Genomic DNA, 17,227 nt, shown 5'->3' with positions numbered 1-17,227 from the left:
CAGTATTCCCCTCTAGATATAGGCCGCGACAAAATGACTGTAGGGGAAGGCAAAAGGTTGATGACATTTTGAGGTGGCCCAATAGGCATCTCTCTAAGCATTGGTCTTAAAATCAAGCAATCCGCAGTCATATAGATCTTCCCACCCTTTTAGGTTCAGGGGTGGTATGAGGCTTAGGGAAGCCTATTGTATACATTTCTAATTTTTGTTTAAAAAAATAGAGAATGCTTACCTTTTGATAAAGCTGTGTCCAAATGACGGCATCAAAATTTGCCTCTAAATCAAAACCACAATTACAAAACGACCCTGCTCTGATACCCTGCTTTTGCAACCACTTGACTCGAAACAACCTCATTTTAAAAATATAGAGCACACAACAGATACAGAACAAAAGATAAATGGTATCAGCTTCAACAGCAGAAAAGCAAAAAGGTAGTGTCAATAGATGGGGAGGGGAAAACGAGGTGGACATTAGGGTAGAGGTGTTAATATTTTCATGTTACAAACTATGGAGTTAAGAGATGGCAATTTAATTCTTTCAAATTACAAAGATAAGTGATAGAAGCAGTACAGGTAGTGACCTAAATGTAAAAGATGGGGACACAAGAGGAGGGAAGGTGGGTACTGGTATGAGCTGAATCCTTCCTTCTTGCTGCAGGAAGTCCACAGATTCACATGGCCTCCAGTTGATCGAGAAACAGCAGTATGTGAACATTCTTTAAAGATACTGAGGTAATAAGCCGAATAACTCAAACCAGAATTGGTTTCAAGTGGTGGTCTCTGTGGAACAGGACTGGAAATCAGAAGGGGTTGGATGAGAGATGCTTGCTTTTCTTCTTTCTTTCGTTCTTTCTTTCAAGTTTATTTATTTATTGAGAGAGAGAGAGAGAGAGAGAGACAGACAGACAGACAGACAGACAATCCCAAGCAGGCTCTGCACCATCAGTGCAGAGCCCAATGTGGGTCTTGAACCCATAAACCATGAGATCATGACCTGAGCTGAAACTCAGAGTTGGAGGCTTAACTGACTGAGCAAGCTAGGCATCCTGAAATGCTTGCTTTTCATGAGAAGTTCAGGGCCTATTATTTATACCATGTATATATATTGGTTTTAATTTTTAAATCAAAGATTATTTCAGTAGAGATCTTAACATCTAAAAGTTATTTTATTTTCAGAAAGGGAGAAGGGCCAGAGTCTCTGCAGCATACGTTGTTGCTTAGTTGCTACAAAGGAAATCTGTACGAGCTGCTGTGGAAGCCACAGGAATGTGACAGCTAATTAGGGAGTGGGGAAGGCCTTGGCAGTGAGACTGTCATTTTGCCCATAAATAGAGAGATAAAGGTGTGGGATGGATGAGGATTACTTTCATGTCCACACAGGACTGCCTGTACAGAAGGTTTGTTCCGGAGCCTTCTTTCCCTTTCTCCTCCCACCAAATTATACCCATCTCATCCAGCTCCCTCGGGGCCCATGTCCTCTCTGGAGTTTTAGCTTAAATCAGCTAAAGTAATCTGCCTGAGTATGATACTGGTGGCTAAATTCTTAACAGGAAAGAGCTAATTCCCAGGGCCTTTCTCCATCCCTAAAAAGGGAATGTTTGACTAAACGGACCTGGATACCTTGATAATCCACAAATATTTAATGTGTTTTCAGTCTTCGTAAGAGCAGAGGAGGGGTTGGCTCAAATGGGATTTATTTTGAAATATGTGTATTAGATAATTGGGAGACAATTCATATCTATTATATTTATGGTGACATAAATCACTCCCAGTGACTCCATTCTCTATGTTTCCAGATTGACCCGGGGTTTATTTCTGGTCACTGGAAAGAGACAAGGACTCATTCATGTAAAATATAAATTGGCCATGAAAGAAACACTTTCAAAAACACTTTAGTGGCACTCTAAAAAGAGTTTTAAATCCTGTCTATTAAAAGCAAATGTTATCTTCTAAATATTTGTCCCTTGGCAAATTTGTGGGTTTTGTATGGAAATCCAATGCAGTTAAAAAAAAATTGTCCTTTTTCATCAGTTTGAAACTGGGAAAATCTGTTGCAAAGACATTTCAGGCATTATCTATAATCTACTGATGGTCTCTTCTGCCAGGGCCTCTTGGCTTCTGTCTGAGAACCATGGCACACATATCAGGGGGAGGGAGAGAAGAGATAAAGTTTTGAAGAACTCCATTAAAACTATTGGACTATAGTGACAGGATATCTGGAGTGGATTTTTGACTCTGTTTGCAAGAGGCATTTGAAATACTCTTGGAAGAGTTGTAATTCCTATATTGCGGGACCTAGAAATCTAGCAAAATAAATTCTCAATCTTACAGGTTTTTGATTAGAATGCATGCTGGTACCACAGTTGTTGTCTGTGGCTCGGCATTAACCCAGAGAACCTAGCAGAATATCGTCAGACTGAGCCTGAGCCTGTATGGTCCAGGTTACTTGTGGGATAAAAGTGTCAGAATCTGGACTGGATAAAAATAATATGAAAATCACTCCATTGGTTAGACATTTGTTAGATTATATTACACCTATTTTTGGTCAGAGGACTTTAGTAAAGTAGGGTAGAGACTGCAAAGAGTTTGAAAAAGAGATTAAGAAGATCAAAAGATGTAAAGTACAGCAAATCCTCATTAACTGTAGACCCAGGTCCGTATTTTTGTTTAAAAGATACAAAGTAGAGGCATCTCATAGACTTTCTGTTTCTCTTAAGATAAACTTTGGCAATATCAACGTAGCAATTAGAACAATTGCTGCTTTAGTAAGTTGGCTCTTGCTAAAGCTAACAAAAAGGATTAAAAATTTTAAAGAAGACCATTATGGTTTTACATAATTATTCTGCTTTGGCTTTAATATTTAATACAGTATTGCAGATGTGGTTGAAGCCCCCTTTGTAATTTTACTCACTTCTTTTTTATCTTTCCCAAAGCTAACCCATTATCTTGAAATGTATCTTCCTGCCTAAATTATTATCATTAAAATTTTTTTGTCACAAAGTATAGTTGGCATACAATGTTATATTAGTTTCAGATATACGTCATAGTGATTTGACACTTCTGTATTTTATGCCACACTTAACACAGTAAATGTAGTTACCACCTGCCACCATATAATGTAATTACAATATATATTTTTTCTTCTTCTTATTGAGGGAGAGAGCAGGGGAAGGGCACAGGGAGAGGCAGAGAGAGAATCCCAAGCATGCCCCACACAGGGCTCAATTCCATGAACTGTGAAATCATGACCTGAGCCAAAATCGAGTCTGACACCTAACTGACTGAGCACCCAGGTGTCCCTACAATATTTTTCACTAGATTCCCTATGTTGTACTTTCCATCCTTATGACTTATTTATTTAAATTTATTTTTTATTTTTTATTTTTGAGAGACAGAGAATGAATGAATGAATGAATGAATGAATGAATGAGCGAGCAGGGGAAGGGCAGAGAGAGAGGAAGACACAGAATCTGAAACAGTCTCCAGGCTCTGAGCTATTAGCACAGAGCCCAAAGCAGGGCTCAAACTTGTGAACTATGAGATCATAACCTGAGCCGAAGTTGGACACTTAACTGACTGAGCTACCCAGGCTCCCCTGATAGTAGTATTTTATAACAATCAGTGATGTGGTTGTTTTTATTTTAAATGACAAGTAAAACTGAACTCTCTAGCCATGAGAGTCTCACCCCCAATCCTAAGCAACCACCAATATACTTTATGTTTCTTAGATTTCCCTATTCATATTTTATAGGAATGGAACCATAATATATGATCTTTTGTGTCTAATTTCTTTTACTTAGTGTAATGCTTTCAAGGGTCATCAATGTTGTAGCATGTATCAGCATTTAATTCCTTTTTATGGCCATATATAATTGAATTATATGGATATACTACAGTTTGTTAATCCATTCATTCATTGATGGACATTTGAGTTGTTTCCACCATTTGACTATTAAAAATAATGCTGCTATAAACACTCATGAACAAATTTTTGTGTGGACATATGTTTTCACTTTTCATGGGTATGAACTTAAGAATAGGATGTTGGGTCATATGATAACTCCACATTTAAACATTTGAGGAAGTCTCAGACTGTTTCCAAAGTGTCTGTACCATTTTATATTTCCATCAGTATTGTATGAAAGTTGTGATTTCTTCACATCCTCACCAACACTTGTTATTATCTAACTCTTTTATGTTAGCCATCCTAGTGGGTGTCTCAATGAGATTTTGATATGCATATTCCTGATGACTAATGATGTTGAGCATCTTTGTGTGTGTGTGTGTGTGTGTGTGTGTGCTTATTGGCTATTTTTATGTCTTCCTTGGAGAGATGTCTGTTCAGATACTTTGCCTATTTTTAAGTTGGGCTATTTGCCTTTTTATTATTAAGCTGTTAAGAGTTATATGTATATTTTGGATACAAGTTCCTTATCAAATATATGAACTACGAATATTTTCTCTAATTCTATAGTTTGTCTTTTCACTTTCTTCATGGTATCCTTTAAAACATATTTTTAATTTTGATGAAATCCAGTTTGTTTATTCCTTCCCCCCACTCAAAATCTGTTGCATAATTGAAGGTCATGAAGATTCCTCTCTGTTTTCTCCTAAGAATCTATGGTCTCATATATATGTCTTTGATCCATTTAGAATTAGTTTTTGTATTTGGTGTGAAGGAGGGGTTGACTTCATTCTTATGCACTTGGCTATCCACTTGGTTCAGCACAATTTGTTGAAAGGATCATTCTGTTCCTATTGAATGGTCTTGGCATCCTTGCCAAAAATCATTTGACCATAGACATATGGATTTATTTTGGACTCTCAATTCTATGCCATTGATCTATGTTATGTGTCTATCCTTGTGTCAGTACCACATTGTCTTGATTACCATTGCTTTGTAGTAAGTTTTGAAGTTGAGAAGTGTGATCCTACTTTGTTCTTCTTTTTATTACTGTTTTGGCTACTCTGAGTCCCTTGCAATTCTGTATGTATTTAAGAATCAGCATCTCAATTTCTGCAAAGAAGCCAGTTGGGATTCTAGTAAGAATTGAATCTATATATCAGTTTGGGGACCATTGCCATCTTAACAATGTTGAATCTTCCAATCCATGAACATGGGATGTTTTCTGTTCATTTAGATCTTCTTTAATTTATTTTAAGAATGTTTTATAGTTTCAGATTATAAATTTTACACTCCTTTTATTAAATTCATTACTTGGTATTTTATTCTTTTTGATGCTATTGTAAATGAAATTGTTTTGTTAATTTTAGATTGTTCATTGTAAGTGCATATAAAAACAGTTGATTTTTGTATATTGATATTGTATCCTGCAACCCCACTAAATTTGTTTATTGGTCCTACTTGATTTTAGCAGATTCCTTAGAATTTCCTATATTCAAGATCATGTCATTTATGAGTAGAGATAGTTTTACTTCTTTATTTCCAATCTAGATGCCTGCCTGTCTATCCGTCCTTCCTCCCTTCCTCCCTTCCTTCCTTCTCTTCCTTCTCTTTCTTCTCTTCCTTCTCTTCCTTCAATTCCTTCTCTTCCTGCATAATTTCCTTGGCCAGAACCTACAGTATAATGTTGAGTAGAAATAGCAAGAATGGATATCTTGTCATCTTCCTGATTATTTTATTTTACTTTACTTGACTTTTACTTTTACTCTTACTCTTTCTTTTACTTCTTTTACTTTTACCTTTGCCTTTACTTAATTTTATTTTAGTAGGCTTTATGCCCAGCATGGGGCTTGAACTCGTGACACTGAGATCAAGACCTGAGCTGAGATCATGAGTCAGATGCATAACCGACTGAGCCACCCAGGTGTCCTCTTGTCCCTGATTTTATTTATTTATTTATTTTTAAAATTTTTTTTAACGTTTATTTATTTTTGAGACAGAGAGAGACAGAGCATGAATGGGGGAGGGTCAGAGAGAGGGAGCCACAGAATTGGAAACAGGCTCCAGGCTCCGAGCTATCAGCACAGAGCCTGACGCGGGGCTCGAACTCACGAACCGCGAGATCATGACCTGAGCCGAAGTCGGCCGCTTAACCGACTGAGCCACCCAGGCGCCCCATTGTCCCTGATTTTAAAGGGAAAGCATCAATCAATCGTGATTAGATATAATGTTAGCTGTGGGTTTTTCATGGGTTGAAATGGTTTGAAAAACTTTACTTTTATTCTTAGTTTGTTAAATATTTTATTATTAAGGGTGAATAGTATGCTTTTGAGTTTTATCTATATTGGTGTATGTAGCTCTAATTCATTCATTTAACTGTTGTATAGTTTCCAGCATAAATATGCCATAATTTATAAGTTTACATTTCTCTCTCCCTTCTTTTTTTTCCCTATTACAAATTATGCTGCAGTGAACATGCTTGCACATATCTCTTGGTCCATGTGTGCTATAGTATCTCTAGCATATATATTCCTAATAGAATCATTGGGTTTTAGGACAAGTGGAAATTTTTTAAAATGTTTCGGCAATTTATGCTACCACTTGCTTATGAGAGTTTCCTATTCTCATGTTCTCCCCCAAATTTGTGATTGTCATTTTATAAAGCTTTTGTTAATTTGATGGGAGTAATATATATGTCATTTTAAATTTATATTTTTCATACATTTGTTGATGGAGTTTCATCTGTGACTTGCCCATTCCCACTAAACTTTGCCTGTTTTTCACTTTTTTAAAAGCTTTTATTTCAATTCAAGTTAGTTAACATACAGTGCAATATTAGTTTCAGGTGTACAATTTAGTGATTCAACACTTAGCTACAACACCCAGAGTTCATCACAGCAAGTACACTCTTTAATCCCCATCACCTATTTAACCCCCACCCCCACCTTTCTGATAACCATCAGTTTGTTCTGGATACTTAAGAGTCTGTTTCTTGGTTTGCCTCTCTCTCTCTCTTTCCCTCTGCTCATTTGTTTTGTTTCTTAAATTCCACATATGAGTGAAATTTTATGGTATTTGTCTTTCTCTGACTGACTTATTTTGCTTAGCATAATACTCTCTAGCTCCATCCATGTCATTACAAATGGCAAAATTTTTTTATGGCTGAGTAACATTCCATTATATATATGGAATCTTCTTTATATGGATATATATGCCACATCTTCTTTATCCATTTGTCAGTTGATGGGTACTGGGCTGTTTCCATAATTTGGCTATTATAGATTGTTGCAGACTTTGAATCTGGAGTTCTCTCTTGTCCAGCAAGAGAGAGGACTCAGAAATGAAAATGAGAAAGGCTAATGTCCAGGAGGAGAAAAGAGCCTTCAACAGGGGTTTTGACTCTGTATGTATTGAGCTCTCAAGGTTTTACATACGTGATGGAAAGTGTAGAAGGAAACAATAAGGTAGTGACTATTAACTTGTGTGTGTAAGAAGCAAAATGTTTGGGGGGAGAGTAATGTTTGAAGTTGAGATTAAACCACAGTGATATACTGGCACCAGAAACCAGATAGTGTTTCTCTGTAGGTGATACAGCTAACTAGCTGTTATCTCCAAAGTTTAAGATTGCTGGAGCACACTGCCTCAAGGCTAACAAGGCAACCTTTTCATTAGCTAACCCTGGGCACTTTTGCCCTGTGGGGGCTTTCTGCCCTAAGCCTTGTTAACCCATTGGTGCAAGCATACAGAATTCTCAAACTTATTTCCTACAGTAGATAACACTATAATAAACATTGGGGTGCATGTATCCCGTTAAATTAGTATTTTTGTATTCTTTGGATAAATACCTGTAAGTACAATTGCTGGATCATAGGGTAGTTCCATTTTTAACTTTTTGAGGAAACTGCATACTGTTTTTCAGAGTGGCTGTACCGGTTTTTCATCCCCACCAACAGTGCAGGAGGGTTCCCCTTTCTTCACATCCTTGCCAACACCTGTTATTTCTTGTATTGTTCTTTTTAGCCATTCTGACAGGTGTGAAGTGATATCTTATTGTAGTTTTCATTTGTATTTCTCTAATGATCAGTGATGCTGATCTTTTCATGTGTCTGTTGGTCATCTGTATGTTTTCTTTGGAAAAATGCCTATTAATGTCTTCTGCCCATAGTAATCCATTCATGATAAAAACCCCTCAACAAAGTAGGTTTAGGGGAACATACCATGTCAACATATTAAAGGTCATATATAAAAAAACCACAGCTAATATAATTCTCAATGGGGAAATAGAGCTTTTCCTCTATGGCCAGAAACAAGAGTGATGTCCACTCTTACCATTGTTATTTAACATAGTACTGGGAGTCTTAGCCACAGCAATCCGGTTACAAACAGAAATATAAGGCATCCTTTGCCTGTTTTTCTGTTGGGTTTCCTCTTGATTTGTAGGGGTTCTTTAGATAGCCTGGATATTAATCTTTTGTTGATTTTCCACAGTACAAATATTTTCTCTCATTTTGTGACTTATCTCTCTTTTGGGTGTTGTGTTGTATAAAAGTTATAAATTTAAATGGTGCTGCATTTACCAGTGAGTTTCTTTGTAATTTGTACTTTAAATCCTTTTTAAGAAATTCTTTCCAATCCTAAGACCACGAAAACACTTTCTATTTGTTTTTCTAAAATTCAAAAGTTTTGCTGTTAAATTGAGTGTTTTAAACCTTTTAGAATTTATCTTTTGTGTATTGTGGGAGCAGAGATCTATTTTTCCCCCATATAAAGTACCATTTACTGACTAGTCCTTTTTTTCCCCTCACTGATTTGTAATTCTACCTCTGTCACCTATCATGTTTTTGGATATGTGTTGACCTATTTATAGCCTTTCTATTGTTTTTAATTTGTTATTTACTGTATTGGTAAATGCACACTCCTTTCATCTCTGGAGTGTGAGTAGATATACATGGTATAAATAAGTGTGTGTGCAGGCACATGTGTGTAAAATATAATTTAAAAGAGAAAAAAAATTTCTATCTGGTAGGCAAGTCCTCCACTTGTTACTTTCTAAACTCATTTTGGCTTTTCTTGATCTTTTATTTTTCTAAGTGAATATTAGGTTGAGCTGGTCAGGTTCTGTGAGAAGTCCTATTGGATTTGCATTGATTATATATATTTGAAGAGAATTGACACCTCATACATGTGTTGATTTTGTATCCAGCCACCTTTCTGATTCTAACAGTTTGTCTATAAGGTCTCTTGTATTTCTATGTGGAAATCATGTTTTCTCCAAAAGGTGACAACTTTGTCTCTCCACATTCTATTTTTAAACTTCACACAACTTTTTAAAAAAGTATTCTTGCATCAATTATGACTTTCAGTATACCTTGAATAAAACAGGGAATAATGACAATTGTCCTTTTGGATTTTACTTCAATGAAAATGTTTCCAAAGCTTCACCCTTTGTTGTTGGTTTTTGGTAGACTACATAGAATAAAAGCTGTTCCAGAACAATGATTCTTATCCTAGATCCACACTGTACTCCCTTAGGGAGCTTTATAAAAATACTAATGCTTGGTTCCCTGCCCTAGAAATTCTGATATAATTGGTTTTGGATTCATCCTGGGCATTAGGATTTTAAAAACTCTCTTGATGCTTCTAATGTGCAACTTTTGCTAAGTTAAGAACTGCCATTGTTGACTAATGCCTGCACGTATTGGTCAAGAGTCTGTTAGTAATGTGTGACAGAAACACATGGATAACTAGCTTGAGATAAAGGGGAGGAAATTTGTAAGTCTATAAGATCATGGCAGTTGCAGAGCTAGGAATAACTGGATCCAGAAACTAAGGCTGTCTGGATCCCCTTTCTCTCCATTGTCTGTCTCTGCTCTCTTTGTGAGGGGCAATTATTCTCTACTACAGCAGTGAGCTGTCTCCAGAGAGTGGTTGAAAGCCCTGAATCCATCTTGTATTAGCTCCAGTGACAGGGGCATCTCTTTCCTGCTAGTTCTAGCCAGAGAGAGCCCAAGAAAGGCTCTGACTGCTTGACTTGGGTACCTGCCCTTTTCTGAACCGATCACTATGGCCCACATATGGACAAATGATTGCAGGGAATTCTTGTTGGGCACACTAAGTGATTAATCTAACATTGAAGTTTTAAAAATTTATTTATTAATTTTCAGAGAAAGAGAGTACATGAGCAGGGGAGGGGCAGAAAGGGAAGGAGACAGAGAGAACTGTCAGTGAGGACCTGGAAGTGGAGCTCGAACTCACGAACCAAACTGTGAGATCATGACTGAGCCGAAGCCAAGAGTCAGATACTCAACCAACTGAGCCACCCAGGTGCCCCATTAATTTATCTAATATTTAGACTTGCCTGGTTAGTTAGACTTGGTTAACTTTACCTTTCTTGAACACAGACACAAATCTGACAGTAAAGAAAAGTGTCTAAGAAGGAATGAAAACAGAATTCACAGGAGAGATGTGAAGCCATTCTTAAGTATTGTGTTAAATTATGTTACTCATTTAATAAAATTAGTAATTTGAATTTCTCTGGCAAGTTGCCTAGGTTTCAGGAAAAAAAAAAGATACCAGGATCAGGGAGGGATTACTGCTGAAGCTGATATACTGAAAGTGGTCATTTGTAACAAGAGAGAAGGTAAATCCTCTTGTAAAAGCTCAACAACCTGGCCTGTTTAGTCATTGGGGTAAACAGTCCTTGAGGGAGCCCCCAGCAAGACATAGCTGTAGGAAACAACTGCCAAAAGTTGGAGGGGAAAGCATAGGAAGGGGAACAGGAAGGGTTTAGAATCAGATACAACGAAATATAAATTCTGGCTAAAATATATAGTTGATTTTGGACAACTTAACCTTCTAATTCTGAGTATCTTTATCTGTAGAATGGAGATAACACTGCCTAATGTATAGGATCATTGAGAACGTTAAGTATTTTACATCAGGTGCATAGTGCAATAAATGCACAACAATGCAAAATAAGTACATAATAAATGCTACTTCTCATCCTTTCCATCTTTTACCATTGCACATAATAATCATAACAACGATCTTGAGTTTACAAGCAAGAGTATATTATGTCCAGCATATTGTGTATTGGAAAAGTAGGAAAATCTTAGTGAGATATACATAACAAATGGCTATAATTAAAGGTTTACTTCCTACAGCAGTAAATTTTATCTAGAAAATTCACTTATACAAATAAGGCATTACTCTACTACTATAATGTAGAGGAGTTTGAGAGTGTCAACTTTATACTTCAACATATAGCTATAATCTCAAATTCATTTGTTAACAGGCAGGTGGTTTTGTGAGCCTTGAAGGATTCCATGCTTTCTAAAACCTTTCCCATTGACGTGAAGCAGACCTGGGCCAGCTGCTGAACAGTGGGATCAATTCTTCTCTCCTTCATGGAAGCCATGAACCCTGGCTGACCTGAGCTAATAGAACACAGGAGGACTTTTCTGTCCAAGGCCATTGCTGCCACGGAGAGTTCCAGGAAGGCTGGTGGGTGGTTTCAGGTGTACCCAGAGGTTGCTCTTGGATACTTAGGGCCTGAGGTCCTAGAGAAGACCTCAAAACCCGTGCTTTTCTAGGCAAAACTTCTCTTGGATTGATCTGATGAGGAAGGAACTCCTGATCAGACACTTCTGTCTCAAAGACTCCTCTTTTATTCTATGTCACTGTCCCCTCCTGGTTCCCTTTAAATTCTCTGGTCTTCCTTCTTACCCTTTTCTACATTCTACATGTTTCTCCTTGTCCTCTCCTTCTCATTTACTCTGATGGTGTCAACTACCATTTATTTGTGACCGCTCATAAATTTATGTTTCTAGATCCTAACCCGTCTCCTGACCACAGTTGTCACATATGCCACACATGCATTTTTCTCGCTGGCTGCTCCCCCAGGCCCCTGTAACTCAGCATCCTTTTCATCTTTCCCTCCTCTCACCCGCACTTGGTTTCCCTTCTGTATTTTCAGCCCAGTGAAAGGCATGTCTGTTTACCAGGCATTCAATCCAGCAACCTGGGAGTCATCCCTGTCTCATTGTTCCCATACAATATTGTTAATAATACTAATATCTGATATTTCTGAGTATTACTAAGCCAAAATTTTTAGTAATAGCCAGCATTCACTGGTTCCTGAGTCCTGCTTTTAATCTCTATACTTTAACTACCAGTCAGTTCTCAGGTCTCTTTATTTTAACTGGCCATTTTAATTTTATTTTTTTAAGTTTAATTTTTTATTTTGAGACAGAGAAAAGTGGAGAGAGAGGGAGAGAGAGATTTGCAAACAGTCTCTGTACTGTCATTGTACACAGTCGACACAGGGCTTGATCTCACAAGTTGTGAGATCATGATCTGAGCTGAAATCAAGAGTCAGACACTTAACTGACAGCCACCCAGGCACCCCTGGTCATTATATTTTAGATCTTTCTTCTTGATGTGTAACATAGTTGGCATGTCCTATCTATCCCACTCTTACTGCCTTAATCCAATCCTTTAAATAGTCTCTTTGCTCCATGTTGACTTCTTTCAATCCTCAACACACTTCAGGGAGATCTGAACCCCTTTCTGTGATTTATCACAAACCAAATAAGCCTTTGGCATTGAACCCTCTGTGTTAGACTACCCCTTTATACCACCCTCAGAACAAGTGTCTTGTGTGATACTTTACTGTCTTCTCTTTTCTCTTAGAACCTGAGTGTGATCAACATTTTAATTCATTTTAAGCAACTGAAACAGTAGCTAATCAGGTGTTCTTTCATTGCTTAGTCTGAATATATTTAGTATTCACAGAAGATTCATTTCCTCAGTACCTTGCTGAGTTCCTCCTAGCTACAGCTCTCATTGATGGAGGTGAGTGCTGCAGGGCAAGGAGATTCGATGAAAAATGGCCTCATAATTTCTATCGACACAGGGATTGAGATGCTACATTAACATGGGAAGTAGGACTTGCTGGAGAGCCATGGGGGAGCTTTGGAAGAACTGATGCTAAGTACAAGTACAAGTAGAGGAGAATGTTACACACTAGAGTCTTCCCCTTGGAGCTGTCATGGTTAATTAAGAGCTGTCAGTTTAAGGGTCATAAGATCCTCTGTAACCAATACTGAACTCTGCTGGTTGGCAAATCAAAGTACACAACAGGCTCATTTCTTTAAAAAATTTAAGACGAATAAACAGAAAAGTTTGTTAGCCTTTGTTAACTTGCTACAATGTACAACTTTTAAAGAGATATAAAAACCCATTACATGTTACAAATTATTTTCTAGAGCATTTATGGGATACGTAGGATTTTACAAACCAAACTTTTTGAGTAAATAATACACAGACGTAGGATACAAAATTCAAAAAGTGAAGAAATGTAGACTGTAAAAATAAAGTTTCCTCCTCATAGGTAAAGTTGTTGACAAATTTTTTTATTTCCAGAGATAATATGTCATAGAATAAATTTTGAGTAAAAATTTTATTAAAATAAGCATCTCCATTTTCCAATACTTAATGGATTGCCTGCTATATAGTAGGTATTCTTTGAGTGACTAAAGGAAGTGATTAAAGTGTTTTCTAAGTTAAAATTACCCTTTGCTCACCACATAAAAACAAAACAACATGAAATTAATCATGATATAAAAATGGGGAAAATAAGTATATCTCATTTGAAATGTTTTATTACAAAACCACAGCTAACATCATAGTTAATAGTGAAAAGTTGAAAGCTTTCCTGCTGAGATCAGGAACAGAACAAGGATGTCTAATCTTAGCATTCCCATTCAACACAGTACTGGAAGTTCTAGCCAGAGCAATTAGGCAAGAAAAAAAAAAGGGCATCCAAATCAGAGAGGAAAAAGCATATTGTCTTGTTTTGCAGATGATATGATTTCATATATAGAAAATATTAAAGACTCCACCAAAACACTGTTAGAACTAATAAATGATTTCACTAAATTTGTGGGATACAAAATCAACATAGAAAAATCAATTGTGTTTCCGTACATTAAAATGATCTGAAAAATAAGGAAACAATCCCGTTTATATAGCAACAAAAATAATAAAATAGATTTAACCAAGGAAGTGAAAGATCTGTACATTGGAAATTATAGGACACTGATGGAAGAAATTGAAGAAAACAAATAAATGGAAAGATAGCCTGTGTCTTGAGTTGGAAGAATTAATATTGCTAAAACGTCCACACTACCCAAAGTTATCTATAGGTTCAATACAATGTCTATCAAAATTCTAGTGGTATTTTTCACAGAAATAGGATAAGCAATCCTGAAATTTGTATGGAACCATAAAAGATTCCAACTAGCCAAATCATTTCTGAGAAAGAACAAAGTGGGAGGAATCACACTTCTTGATTTCAAACTTTATTACAGAGTTGTAGGAATCAAAACAGCATGATAGTGTCATCTATCATAAAAACAAGCACCTAGACCAATGGAACAGAATAAAGAGCCCTGAAATAAATTCTAATATATATGGTCAACTAATATTTGACAAGGAAGCCAAGAATACTCAATGGGGAAAGGAATCTCTTCAATAAATGGTGCTGGGAAAACTTCCTGTTTACATGCCAAGAATGAAACCGGACCCTATCTTATACCACTCCCCAAAATTCACTCAAAATGAGTTAAAATCCTAAATGTCAGATTGGGAAAATGGTAGAACTACTGGAAGAAAAGCATAGGGAAAAATCTCCTTGTAATTGGTTTGGCACTGCTTTTTGGATTTAACACTGAAAATATAAAGGCACAAATAAGGGAGACTATATAAAACCAAAAGCTTTTTCACAACAAAGGAAACACTCAGAAAAATGAAAAGGCAACCTATGGAATGGGAGAAAATATTTGCACACCATCTATCTGATAAGGGGTTAATATCCAAAACATAAACAACCCCTCCAACTAAATAGCAACAAAACAATTTGATTAAAAAATGGACAGGGGAACCGAAAAGACATTTTTCCAAAAAAGACATACAGATGGCCAACAGGTACATGAAAAGATGCTCAACATCACTAATAATTAGGTAAATGCAAACCTAAACCCGAAGGAGGTATCACCTCCCACCTGTTAGAATGACTATCATCAAAAAGACAAGAGATATCAGGCGTTGGTGAGGATGTGGAAACAAGGGTTCCCTCATGCACTGTTGGTGGGAATGTAAATTGGTACAGCCACTGTGGAAAACAGTATGAAGGTTCTGCAAAAATTAAAAATAGAACTCAATATGATCCAGCAATTTGACTTCTGGGTATATTTTTGAAGGAAATGATATCAGTATCCTGAAGAGACATCTGCACCCTCATGTTCACTGCAGCATTACTTACAATAGCTAAAACATGGAACCATCCTCTGTGTCCACTAATGGATGAAAAGATAAAGAAAATGCTACACACACACACACACACACACGCACACACACACACGGTAATATTATTCAGCCATAAAAAGAAGGAAATCCTGACTTTTGCAGCAACATGGATGGAGAACATTATGCTAAATGAAATAACTCAATCCAAGAAAGACAACTCCTATATAGTATCACTTATATGTAGAATGTATAAAAGCCAAACTCAGAAATAGTGGAATGGTCTTTGGGAGAGGTTAGGCAGGTGGGAGAAAGGGGGAGATGTTGGTCAAATGGTATAAACTTGGAGCTATAAGATGAATAGATTTTGAGGATCTGTACAGCAGATGTATAATTAGGTATTATATTACATACTTGGAAGTTAGAAGAGTAGATCTTAAATATTATCACTACAAAAAAAGATCATTATGTGAGGTGATGGATGTGTTAACTAACTTTATTGTGGTAATTATTTGGCAATATATACATGTGTCAAATCATTATGTTGTACACCTTAAATTTACATAAATTATATGCCAGTAATATCTCAGTAAAGCTGAAAAAAAATACCTTTCAGATGAATCAAACCTTAATGTAAAAAATAAAACTATGAAAGTCATAGAAGAAAATATGAGAGGGAACTTCCTGGGGAAGAGGGAATGGAATGAAGGAGACCTTATTCACTGTAAACTCTTTTGTACTTTATGAAGATTGTACTAGGTACATATATTATCTAGTCAACTGTTTTTTAATAAAATGAAATAGTTAAATAAGAATATTGTCTCTGCCTGAATATTTGAATCTAAATTGTACCCCAAAAGCTGAGTATGTTAACTCATTTCTTTCAAGCTTCATTTCTGCTGTAACAGCACAAACCTGAAGGCAATTTGTTTGTTCTTTGTTCTTGCTGCCCTCTGAATGGGGAAACAGAGGAGAGGAATTTCAGTGCAAGAGGAACTACTGGAAGTAAGAAATAAAACAGTTCAGATAACATTTCAAAATATTTATTTGGACTCCTCTCTGTCCTCACTATCTCATCTTCCACTGCAGATATTTCTTTTTATTTTTTAATGTTTATTTTTGAAAGGGAGTGCGTGCATGTAGGGGAGGGGCAGATAAAGAGGGGAACAGAAGCTCTGAACTCAGCTGGGTGCTGACAGCGGACAGCCAGATGCGGGTCTCTAACTCACCAACCACAAGATCATGACCTGAGTCAAAGTGGGATGCTTAACCAACTGAACCACCCAGGTGCCCCCCAGTGATGATATTTCTATGCTTTATAATTTAGCATTTCGAGAGTATCACTACAATTTTTCAGTTTCCTGGTCAGCGAGTCTGTTATGATCTGGGTAATTTGTAAATAATATAAGAACTTTGGTAGAAACTGTTTATTTTGTTTATTTTCTTCCCATTTCAGACTGTAGCTAACACTAAGAGGTTATAGTAGTGCAAACATCATAACATGATAGATAATATTCAACAGCTTAAACCCTGAAAACGTTGATAGAACTTGGACCAGAAAGAATCTCAAATTTTTATTCTAGATTGGTTAATTTCTGTATTAAAATGTTAAGGGGGGGCACCTGGCTGGTTCAGTCAGAAAAGCATTCAACCCTTGATCTTGGGGTCATAAGTCTGAGCCCCATGTTTGGTATAGAGATTACTTAAATAAAACTTAAAAAAGAGAAAGAAATAAATGAAGATGAAAAGACTGGAAAATTAGAAACAAAACTGGGGCACCTGGGTGGTTCAGTCAGTTAAGCTTCTGACTCTGGGTCTCAGGGTTGTGAGTTCAAGCCCCACATTGTGCCCTGTGTTGGGTATGAAGCCTACTTAAAAAAAATAAAAAAGGAAAGAGAAAGAAATAAAATGTTAACAACTTTGATTTTGTTAATAATACAGAGGTGAAGTGGTCCCACAAATTCCAAGCAGATAATTATAAAAGCTTGTTAAAATAAAAAAAAAATTATTACAGTTGTG

The sequence above is a fragment of the Acinonyx jubatus genome, chromosome A2 (genome assembly GCF_027475565.1).
Source record: "Acinonyx jubatus isolate Ajub_Pintada_27869175 chromosome A2, VMU_Ajub_asm_v1.0, whole genome shotgun sequence".
Taxonomy (NCBI): Eukaryota; Metazoa; Chordata; class Mammalia; order Carnivora; family Felidae; genus Acinonyx; species Acinonyx jubatus.
This window is presented reverse-complemented; position numbering follows the sequence as displayed.